Genomic DNA, 11,285 nt, shown 5'->3' with positions numbered 1-11,285 from the left:
CACACACGTAAACACACACACACACGCACACATAAATACACACACACACATAAACACACAGACACACGTACACACGCACACAAACATAGACACACACATACACAGACACACATGCACACACACACACACACACACACACAAACACGCACGCACATACATATAAAAACACACACAGACACACATGCATGCACACACACACACACACATAAACACACACACACGTAAACACACACACACACATACACAGACACACACACACACATAAACACACACACACGCACACACACACACATAAACACACAGACACAAATACACACACACAAACATAGACACACACACACATAGACAGACACACATGCACACACACAGACACAGACACACACACACACACACACACACATAAACACACACACACACACGCACACACACAGAAACACACGCACACAGCTTAATATTAGGGAATTAGCGCACAGTGCAAAGTGCAACGTGCAAAGTGCCACGTGCCAAGTGCAAAGTGCACTTTGCACGTGGCACTTTGCACTTTGCATGTGGCACTTGGCATGTGGCACTTTGCACTTGGCATGTGGCACTTTGCACTTGGCATGTGGCACTTGGCACGTGGCACTTGGCATGTGGCGCTTGGCACTTTGCATGTGGCACTTGGCACTTTGCACGTGGCACTTTGCACTTGGCACGTGGCACTTTGCACTTGGTACGTGGCACGTGGCATGTGCAAAGTGTCACGTGCAAAGTGCCACATGCAAAGTGCAAAATGCCACATGCCACGTGCAAAGTGCAAAGTGCCACGTGCAAAGTGCAAAGTGCCACGTTCAAAGTGCAAAGTTCCACGTGACTTTGCACGGGGCACTTTGCACGTGGCACTTGGCACTTTGCACGTGGCACTTTGCACTTGGCACTTTGCACGTGGCACTTTGCACTTTGCACGGGGCACTTTGCACTTTGCACGTGGCGCTTGGCACTTTGCACGTGGCACTTGGCACTTTGCACGTGGCACTTTGCATATGGCACTTTGCACTTGGCACATGGCACATGGCACTTTGCACTTTGCACGTGGCACTTTGCATATGGCACATGGCACTTTGCACTTTGCACGTGGCACTTTGCACATGGCACTTGGCACGTGTCACGTGCCACGTGCCAAGTGCAAAGTGCAAAGTGCCACATGCCAAGTGCCATGTGCCACTGCCAAGTGCCATATTCGGCATGATCCTGGCACACGTTACACCTGCTGCTGCTGCATTGCCCTGCTCCTGCAGCCTGTGCTGCTCCCACCACCAGGGTGCCACAGGCCACTGCTGCTGTGCTGATACCACCTATATTTAACCCAAAACACAATTGCTGCGTAATTTTTGGGAGGTGTCTGGGCTAAAAACTGCCATGTCCCAGTTGTGGGGTTGGACTTTGGACACAATGTGGGCTGCACGACCGCAGTCTAGAACCTAGCCCTGATGTTAATTGACAGCCATTTTTTTGGGGGGGGGGGGGTTTAAGTCCCCACATCATCAATTAGTGTTCCCCTTTCAAAAAATAATGATGCAACATGCCTCATTTACCCTAATAAAACGTTTTTAAAGCAATTTAAAGGCCACTTCCGTTTTTTTCTATCCACATATCCGAATTTGCCCGGATATCCCGGATACTGGGGTCGGATATCCGATTCTATTCGGATACCCAAAAGGTCGGATCAATCCGGATTTTGAAAAGCGGTATCCGAGCACCCTTGCTACCAACTCAGGGTTGCTCGTAAACTATGCCAGCGCGAATCTACGCATCGTAGTACGCAACTACGCATCGTAGTTCGTAGGCGAAGTTTAAGAACTACACGTACGCATTTCCGCGTAGTCGTAGTCCGGCTATGCGTAGCTTCGCCCGCTACGCGTAGTTGACGTATGTATTGCGAAGTCAACTACGCGTGCAGTAACTGCATTTATATGGGTCATTGCGCATGCGCAGAAATTTTATTGCCCTTTATACGCATACAATTCCGCATTGGATGATGGAATGTATGCTTATATTGCGGAAATTTTTCCGCATAAGGGCATAAGCGGTCGCATCAACTATGCTACGCAATACGTGAAGCTTGCGTATTTTAATGCGTAGTCTACGGTATGCTAACGTAGCGAACTGGCTGATTTCGGAGCCGTAGATTGCGAAACGTATTTGCGTAAAAATACGCGTAGTTCCAGCGTAGCGAAGTTGGCTGACTACGACCATCGTTGCCAACCATTAATAACCTACTATGCAAGGGGGTGGGACTAAGCACCAGCAGCTAGCAGAAGTTTACATTGGTAGACCCAGAAGGTTCTTAAAACTTTATTTAGTGCACAAAATTGCCCACAAAGTCACTGCAAAATTGCAGCAAAAAGCAAATTTCCAGCACTCTTATCTTTTGCATTGGAGCTCCAAAAGTAATGCAGGATCAGCAAATGCAATTTGGCAAAATCACAATCACTCCAGTATGCTCACCATAGGCAAATGTAGGGGGGATTACAGCTGCCCAGAATCCCCCCTCAGACCAGGGCCATGCGGTGTCTGGGGACAGGCACAATTTGTGACACCAGAATATCTATAGCATCCTGCAGCTCACAGCACTGCCCCCTTTCTTTCCCTGCTACAATTGACTTTGGATGCAGCAGCAGCGTGTGTATAGAGCATGGAGCAGCAGCGTGTGTACAGAGCATGGAGCAGCAGCGTGTGTACAGAGCATGGAGCAGCAGCGTGTGTGCAGAGCATGGAGCAGCAGCATGTGCACAGAGCATGGAGCAGCAGCGTGTGCGCAGAGCATGGAGCAGCAGCGCGTGCGCAGAGCATGGAGCAGCAGCGTGTGCGCAGAGCATGGCTCAGCAGCGTGTGTGCGGAACATGGAGCAGCAGCATGTGTGCAGAGCATGGAGCAGCAGCGTGTGTACAGAGCATGGAGATGCAGCGTGTGTACAGAGCATGGAGCAGCAGTGTGTGTACAGAGCATGGCGCAGCAGTGTGTATACAGAGCATTGAGCAGCAGTGTGTGTACAGAGCATGGAGCAGCAGCGTGTGTACAGAGCATGGAGCAGCAGCATGTGTACAGAGCATGGAGCAGCAGTGTGCATACAGAAAATGGAGCAGCTGCATGTGTACAGAGGATGGAGCAGCAGTGTGCGTACAGAGCATGGAGCAGCAGTGTGTGTACAGAGCATGGAGCAGCAGTGTGTGTACAGAGCATGGGACAGCAGCGTGTGTACAGAGTATGGAGCAGCAGCGTGTGTACAGAGCATGGAGCAGCAGTGTGTGTACAGAGCATGGGACAGCAGCGTGTGTACAGAGTGTGGAGCGGCAGCATGTGTACAGAGCATAGAGCAGCTCTAAGGAACTTAACAGAGTCAATTATGAGCACAGTCCTGTGCCCTGCTGGGTGAATGCTTCCCTTTCCTCTGCATTACCAATGTTGGCTGTCCTCATTATTATCTGTATCCAAACTGCTTCTGATCGATCCCGTTGTCGATCGGGAGCAGATCGGACATTTAGGAAATAATTGTCAGATCCTGTCAGTCGGACGGGAAATTACATAATGTGTACCCAGCATGATGTCCTACCATATTATTATACTGTATTGTGCGTGGCTGAGGGAGACCTTTCAGGAATTCCCCCCTTAAAAATCCTGGGTTTGTCCCCTGCTCCCCTCAATCCATATTCATTAGTGTAGTGTTTTATGGGATCCCCAAAGTGCAACTGTAATCACACTAGTGGGCCCCAAGCCTAACTGATTTATAAAAATGCTATGCAAAACAGAAATTTGCTTTCTTAAAACAGAAGGTATTTACAATTATGGAGGTTGGAGTGAGCATATGAAGTGCCGTACAATGCCTCACTGCTGAAAATCACCACTTTGATGTCTCTAAAAGCTAAACACACCTCCAGAACCGCTAGAATGCAATGATGAGACAAACTAATCCAACATGCATACAGACTGCTTCAGATTGGTTGATCCTCATCAGTGCATGGCATGGATTACTATGGCTCTATGGGGTAGGACTTGAACACTCAGAGTTACAGATTGTCCAGGAAGGTCATGGTGAACCAGAACTCCTAGGAGTGTGTAAGGGCCTAAAAGGCACTAAAAAATCCCTATTACTAAAATGCTATGCAAAACAGAAATGTGCCATCTTAAAACAGAAGGTATTTGTGATTATTCAGGTTGGAGTGAGTATATGAGATGTCCCACAATGCAGCAATGTTGAAAATGCAAATCACCCATGTGATGTCCCTAAAAGATAACCACACCTCCAGATCTATTGGAATACAATTATGTGTCAGCTTATACAGAGCCACAATAATCCAACATACAGACTGTTATAGCATTCTAGTAAGAGGGCTTTTTGGTCCTTTACACACTCCTAGGAGTTCTGGTTCACCATGGACTTAATGCAGGAAAGAATTAAGATGAAATGGAGCTCTAGGTAGGCAAAATAGCAGTTTTTGCCCACCGCTGATGATCACCTGGCTTTTTAGTTAGATTCAGGGGCGTAGCAATAGGGGTTGCAGAGGTTGCGACCGCATCGGGGCCCTTAGGCCAGAGGGGCCCCGAAGGGCCCTTCCTCAACTACAGTATTAGCTCTCTATTGGTCCTGTGCTCATAATAATCACTTCTATAGATACTTTGAATAGTGGTAATCATTAACAGACGGTTCCCCATCCCCTTTTTGCACCTCTGACACTGTAGTTGCCATTGGCAGGTTTTGGTACGCCGTATCAATTGTTATGTATAGAGTGCTGAGGGGGGCGCATTGTAAAACTTGCATCGGGGCCCACAGCTCCTTAGCTACGCCACTGGTTAGATTTGGTGGTGGCTAGCATCCACCAGGCCCCTAGACTCTCTCAAGGCCCTAAGCAGCTGCCTAGAATTGCCATGTGGATGATCCGGCTCTGGCTTGCTGGGTAATCTGTAAATAAAAATTATAGTTCCTGCTAAATCCAAGGGATGGGAACATATTAGTACGTGCTGCATTTGAAGCAAGTGAACACATGTTTACTTGTTTCAAAATATAGTTTGTGCTAAAGAAGGTTTATTTTCTTCACCATACTTCCCCTGGATACGCGTGTTCCTAAGTTAAAACAAAAGAAACACAGAAACAAAAGTGCATGATGGACTGCATGTCTCTCAACGTGTGTCTTATTTTAACTCAAAGCAACACAAAAGTAATATAAATCATCATGCAGATGGTGATATAAAGCTATAATAGAACAACTCCCCCTACAGGTATAATGTAAAAGCAGCTCTGCTGCTGCCAATCAGTGTAGTTGCTGATCCGGAGTCCTGTGCTGGCGTTGATGCTATTATGTGTAACCGTGCCTACTGACCGCACAGAAGTAGATGGCGGAGTCCTGCTTTCTGGCCTGAGGCAGTGTCAGGGTGCTGCTGAGAGTATAAGATCTGCTGAAGTTCCAGGACTCAAATCCACTTTCTATTGTACCGGGATCAGCAGCACCTACTGAGTGGACCATCAGCCTCAGCCCCTGTGCTTTCTGCTGGTACCAGAGCATTATAAAATAAGTGGAGTCTTTGTGCCGACAGTGGAGATCCATGGACTTTCCTAATTTCACTGTCACAAATTCTTCTGTCTGGGTCACTTCCTCCAACTGGGATAAACCTACAAGGGAGGAATAAAGAGAATTTTTTTAATTATTATTTTTCAAATTTTTTTTTGAATTTCCGCACTTAAATAAATAATGTTCACTTTTTTGTGCATTTTCATGGAAAAAATAATGATTTTTGTGAATTTTCACATCGGAAATTTTTTTTTTTTTTTGCCATATTGCAAAAATACAATATATTTCATGAATATTTTCTCAAAATAAAAAAAGCATTTTCCATGGAAAAATGACTGGTGAAAATTCATAAGCAGCATTGGTAGTGGTAGTAGGAATGGTAGTAGAAGAAGTAATAATACTAGTTCTACAGAATTAGTATTTTATCTATAGCGGTAGTGGAATTTTTATATGTTAATTTTCCTTTACAAAACCCTTAGTATAAATTTGTTTTAGTTGTCAGATGGGATGTAAAAAGCCACAGATAATTAAAAAACAGCTAGTTTCCAACACATTCACCTTTTACAGTCTTACATGGAAAAGTATTTAATAGCATCGGTAAAATAATACTGATCAGTTTAACCACTTTACCCCCGCGCGTACGGATTTCTCCGCCCCTTTTTCCATCCTTTCACCCCCAGGGACGGAGAAATCCGTACTCTGCGCACTCCCGCCGCTGTCCGCGCTCCCGCTCGTAAACACGCCGCCCGCCGCTAGTAAACACGCCGCCGCCCGCTCGCCCGGAGATCAATGAACGGGAAAATCCATTCCCGTTCGTTGATCTCAGCCCCGCAATGATCTGCTGCCGCTCGGCTGAGCAGCCCGATCATTGTGAAAAAATAACAAAGTCCCAGCCTCTTTCTACTTCCTGCAAGAGTCCAGAAGGACGCTTGCAGGTCGTATGAAACAAATTGGTAATGTTGCCATCTTGTGGCCAAATAGTAAACTACACCCTAACCATTTTTTACACACAAATAAACTTGTTTTACACAAAAAATTAACTCCTTACCTCCCACACTCCCCAATTTTTTTTTTTTGTAATTAAAAAAAAAATAAAAAATTTACAATTTAAAAAAAATACATAAATAGTTACCTTAGGGACTGAACTTTTTAAATATTTATGTCAAGAGAGTATAACACTGTTACTTTATAAACAATGGGCTTGTAATTAGGGATGGACGCAAAACTGAAAAAAATGCACCTTTATTTCCAACTAAAATATTGGCGGTAAACATTGTGATAGGGACATAATTTAAACGGTTTTATAACCGGGATAAATAGGCATATACATTTAATGGGTTTTAATTACAGTAGCATGCATTATTTAAAAACTATAAAGGCCGAAAACGGAAAAATAATAATTTTTTTCCCACATTTTTTCCTATTTTCCCATTAAAACACATTTAGAATAAAATTATTCTTGGCATAATGTCCCACCTAAAGAAAGCCTAATTGGTGGCGAAAAAAACAAGATATAGTTCATTTCATTGCGATAAGTAATGATAAAATTATAGACGAATGAATGGAAGGAGCGCTGAAAGGTGAAAATTGCTCTGGTGGTCAGGGGGTAAAACCCCTCAGTTGGGAAGTGGTTAAACATGCTTTATATAAACAAAAAGTCTTGAAAAAAAATAACAAACAAACAGAAATATATCATCTCAAACGCTACAGAGGTATTAAGCTGTCTTCGTAGACGCATCTGTAACTACTGGTGTGTCATATTTCCTTGTGGATCTGTTTTGCGGTGAGTATTGTAGTCACTTTCCCCACCCACTACCGTTATCCTTATTGGCTCAGCAGCACAGTATGGATTTTAGTAACACAACATTTTAATTGGATGTCATTTCACACATTTGTCTTTATGGAAATGTATAGTGTTGGTTTGGCTTCTTTGTCTTTCTTGTCTCTTTTGGTAGTCAATAATGATTAGAGATGGTCATCAATAAAATGCATTTGAATGGAATGCAAAAATGTAAGCATCTTGACATTTGGCAAATCAATGCATGATCCAGTTCTAAGCTTGCATGCAATGTGTGCTAAATGAAAATGCAATCTGGAGTTATTAGCATCTCACTGATCATCTCTAATTGTAATAAGTAAATATGAGTGTTCTTGTTTTGACAACATTTAAAAAAAAAAAAAAAAAATAAAAAAAAAAAAAAAAATATATATATATATATATATATATATATATATACATACATATATATATATATATATATATATATATATATATATATATATATATATATATATATATATATATATATATATATATATATATATATATATAATTTTGCAAATATATATAATTTTTTTGTGTAAATACAATAATATTTTCACACAAAAAATCCTTGAAAATATATTCAAGCCAATGAAGTATGAGAAATGCCTTTTCTTAAAAATGATTAAGGTTTTTTTTGTTGAAAAAAAAATTATTGTAATTGGCAGGGCTGTGGAGTTGGAGTTGAGGAGTCGGAGCAAACTTTGGGTACCTGGAGTCAAAGTTGGTGGTTTCATAGACTGAGGAGTTTTAGTTGAAGTTGAAGTCGAATAATTTGTACCCACTCTATAGCCCTGGTATTTGCATGACAATGTATTTTTGTACCAAAAAGATACAGAAAATATTTTGCAACTGCATCAAAAAGAGTAATTCACATTTATTTTTGGCTCATCCCTAGACCTTCAAAGTGCTTTAGAAATTTACTTTTTGATGATTTTTATTAATGTTTCTATTAATAGAAATATTATATAATTAGGAAACACTATATTATAAAATGAAAAAAATGCACAATTCCTGTTTTATCATTAAGGCATTATTGAAATCAGGAAGTCAGGAAAACAGTCATTCCAGAGACACTGTCTGCTAAATGCATTGAGACCAGACAAGACCAGAGACCTGAGACCAGACTCCGATCCTTACAATCTGTCAGAAACACAGCTGCTAGGCTCATCCATTCCTCCAGTCCTAACACTGCCCCACTTAGTATGTCCATTCATTGGTAGCAGGAAAAAAGGGCGCTGGCTGAGGGTGGACGAAAAGGGCGCTTCCATAGACTCTAATGCAATTATCATTAATGAAAAAAAGGTGCCCGAGAAATATCTTTAACAACATTAGAACATTAAAGTTTTTGAATTATGTTATCATTTTAGAAGCTTGCAACGTTATAGTTTTTGTCATATTGTTTTGTTTGTTTGTACAGACTTTAGGTTATCAAAGATATTATCGTTTCTATGTGTAAAAGGGTGTTTCTGCAGAGGGAGTGGTTAGGGTAAGGCACCACCGGGGGGGAGTGGTTAGGGTTAGGCACCACCAGGGGGAGTGGTTAGGGTTAGGCACCACCAGGGGGAGTGGTTAGGGTTAGGCACCACCAGGGGGAGTGGTTAGGGTTAGGCACCACCAGGGGGAGTGGTTAGGGTTAGGCACCACCAGGGAGTGGTTAGAGTAAGGCATCATAAGGTTGGTGGCTAGGGTTAGGCACCCTGGGGGGGGTTAGGGTTAGACACCACCAGGTGATGGTTAGGGTTAGGCACCACGGTGGGGGGGGGGGGGTGTTAGGGTTAGGCACAACCAGGGGAGTGGTTAGTTTAGGGGCACCACCTGGGGAGGATTCTGTGCGAGAGTAGGGTTGGGTTAAGCTGTATTGTTGAATTACGTTACGATTTTTAACGTTAATATATTTTCATTATCAACTCCCGTCTTTTTTTTAAACTATATTTTACGTTAAACAATTTCGTTAAAAATGTTTATCGTTATTGAGATTTCGTTATCCACCAGCGCCATTTCGTTTTCCAGCCAGGTCTTTTTTTCCTGCCACCCTTTTTTCTTGCACACCCTTCGCTGGCTCCCTGTTACAAGCCCCAAGAGCAGCCTGACTCCCTTTATCTCATTGTTTTCTGTTCATTTAGCAAAATGTCATGGCTTTGCATACAATATTTTTGCTGACTATTTTTGCAAAATTATTGGCAAAAGTGGAAATGGCATAGAAATGGCATTTCTTGAGCAAAAATCGGTGAGATCAGTAGGAGAATACATGTCAGCTCAGTAACCTGTGTTTTATAAATTAGTAGGAGGTTTTTAACACTTTAGGGCCCTTTTACGCTTAATGTGTTGGTATGCGTAAGTACACATTGGTACTCTTTTTTTTCCTGTGCATTGTGAAAAGCTTTCAGTTAAAACGCGTATAGTGGGAACTGAGCTATAGGGAAATATGGACATTACTTTGCAAATCAGTTGTCCTTTCAATTATGTAGAAAGACAAAAAGAAAGAACAATCGAGAGCCCCCAATAGTGTATTATTGTTAATATAAGGTAATCTTCAATTTGTACAGCAGATATGGATATACTCACAAGTCTGGGTTGCCGACCTCAGGCAACCACTCCAATCGCATATGGGGATATTAAGCCTGTCCCCACTCAGGCTAAGAAGTCGCGCTCTGTAGAAGAAAAATAAGGGCGTACACACCCATCCACCAGGTGGATAATGATATTTGTAGTAGTTACAGAGGCGCCAGCAGAATAAAAATTAGTAGTCTATTAAAACCAAATAAAAAATTGGGGGACCGGGGTGGATCCGTCTCCCCAATATATATGACACAACCACTATATGTGGTATCCAGAAAAAATATATTTAATCAATACTCCATATAAAATTATGCAACGCGTTTCGCGGGTCCCAAGCCCGCTTCCTCAGGCAAATACAAGAGCAGGAGTAACTCCGAGGTTGTGCAGATAGGTGCAGCGCCTCTGTGTCCTTTCAATTATATCTGAGAGCAACTGATTAAGTGTAAAAGGGCTCTAACATAGAGAGAGAATGGGCAAGAAAGTAAAAAAAAAAAAAAAAAGATGCATTTCAACAATGGCTCAAAAAGTAAAGTGTCCTTCAATTGTTCCCCCTCTTGAAATAAAAAGTAAACATTATTTTATTAAATAGCTATCTGCACCAGGATCTGGTCTGCCCCGTCCTGTTGCCACATCATTTCCTGCAGCTTTTCATATTGAGTTGTATTTTCATTTTTAAGACCAGTTTAATAAGAAGGAAGTAAATTATCCAACACACATCGGTTTGGCGTACAGTCAACAGCCTCAACAGCAGCCGATTCTTAGAGGATTGTGTCCCTGTATTCTAGCCAGGTGTACTTTTTGTGATTATTTAAGGAGATGCAGCACCGCCTACTGGACAGTTCAATTACTCTTTTTTACCAGCAGTTATAGCTAAGTAAGTTTTGAGTTGGCACTGGCTTAGCTATTTCTGGCTGTGCAAGCTGGATGCACAGAAGTAATTAGCTGAATCCCCGGCCTCTGCTTTCTCCCTCTTCAGTAAGGAGTGTGTAGCATTATCTCGCACCATACCCCAGGGGATGTCAGAAGTCTGAAAGGGGTTCTCCACTTGCACTTGGCCGACACCAAATGAGTAAGCCATCAACTCCAGTCCTTTTCCCAACTTCTGCTGGTACCAGTACAAGTTGTAAGTGCCCGTCATGTCACTCTGTTTACACATGAGGCTGATGGCCGAACCCTCCTGAAGTTTGACAAACTTTTCTGACTGAGTGACAGTCACCTGCTGACAAAGACCTGGAGAGAAAACCAAGTAATTGATGAGATGATAGACATCAGGTCCAGTGAGGGTATCCCTTCTTCCCCACCCACACTGTACCGGAGTTCCTTCTACAATACATTTTGTAGGTGCACTTACCTGT

This window comes from Hyperolius riggenbachi, chromosome 10, assembly GCF_040937935.1.
Source record: "Hyperolius riggenbachi isolate aHypRig1 chromosome 10, aHypRig1.pri, whole genome shotgun sequence".
NCBI lineage: Eukaryota > Metazoa > Chordata > Amphibia > Anura > Hyperoliidae > Hyperolius > Hyperolius riggenbachi.
Note: the sequence above shows the minus strand (reverse complement) of the source record.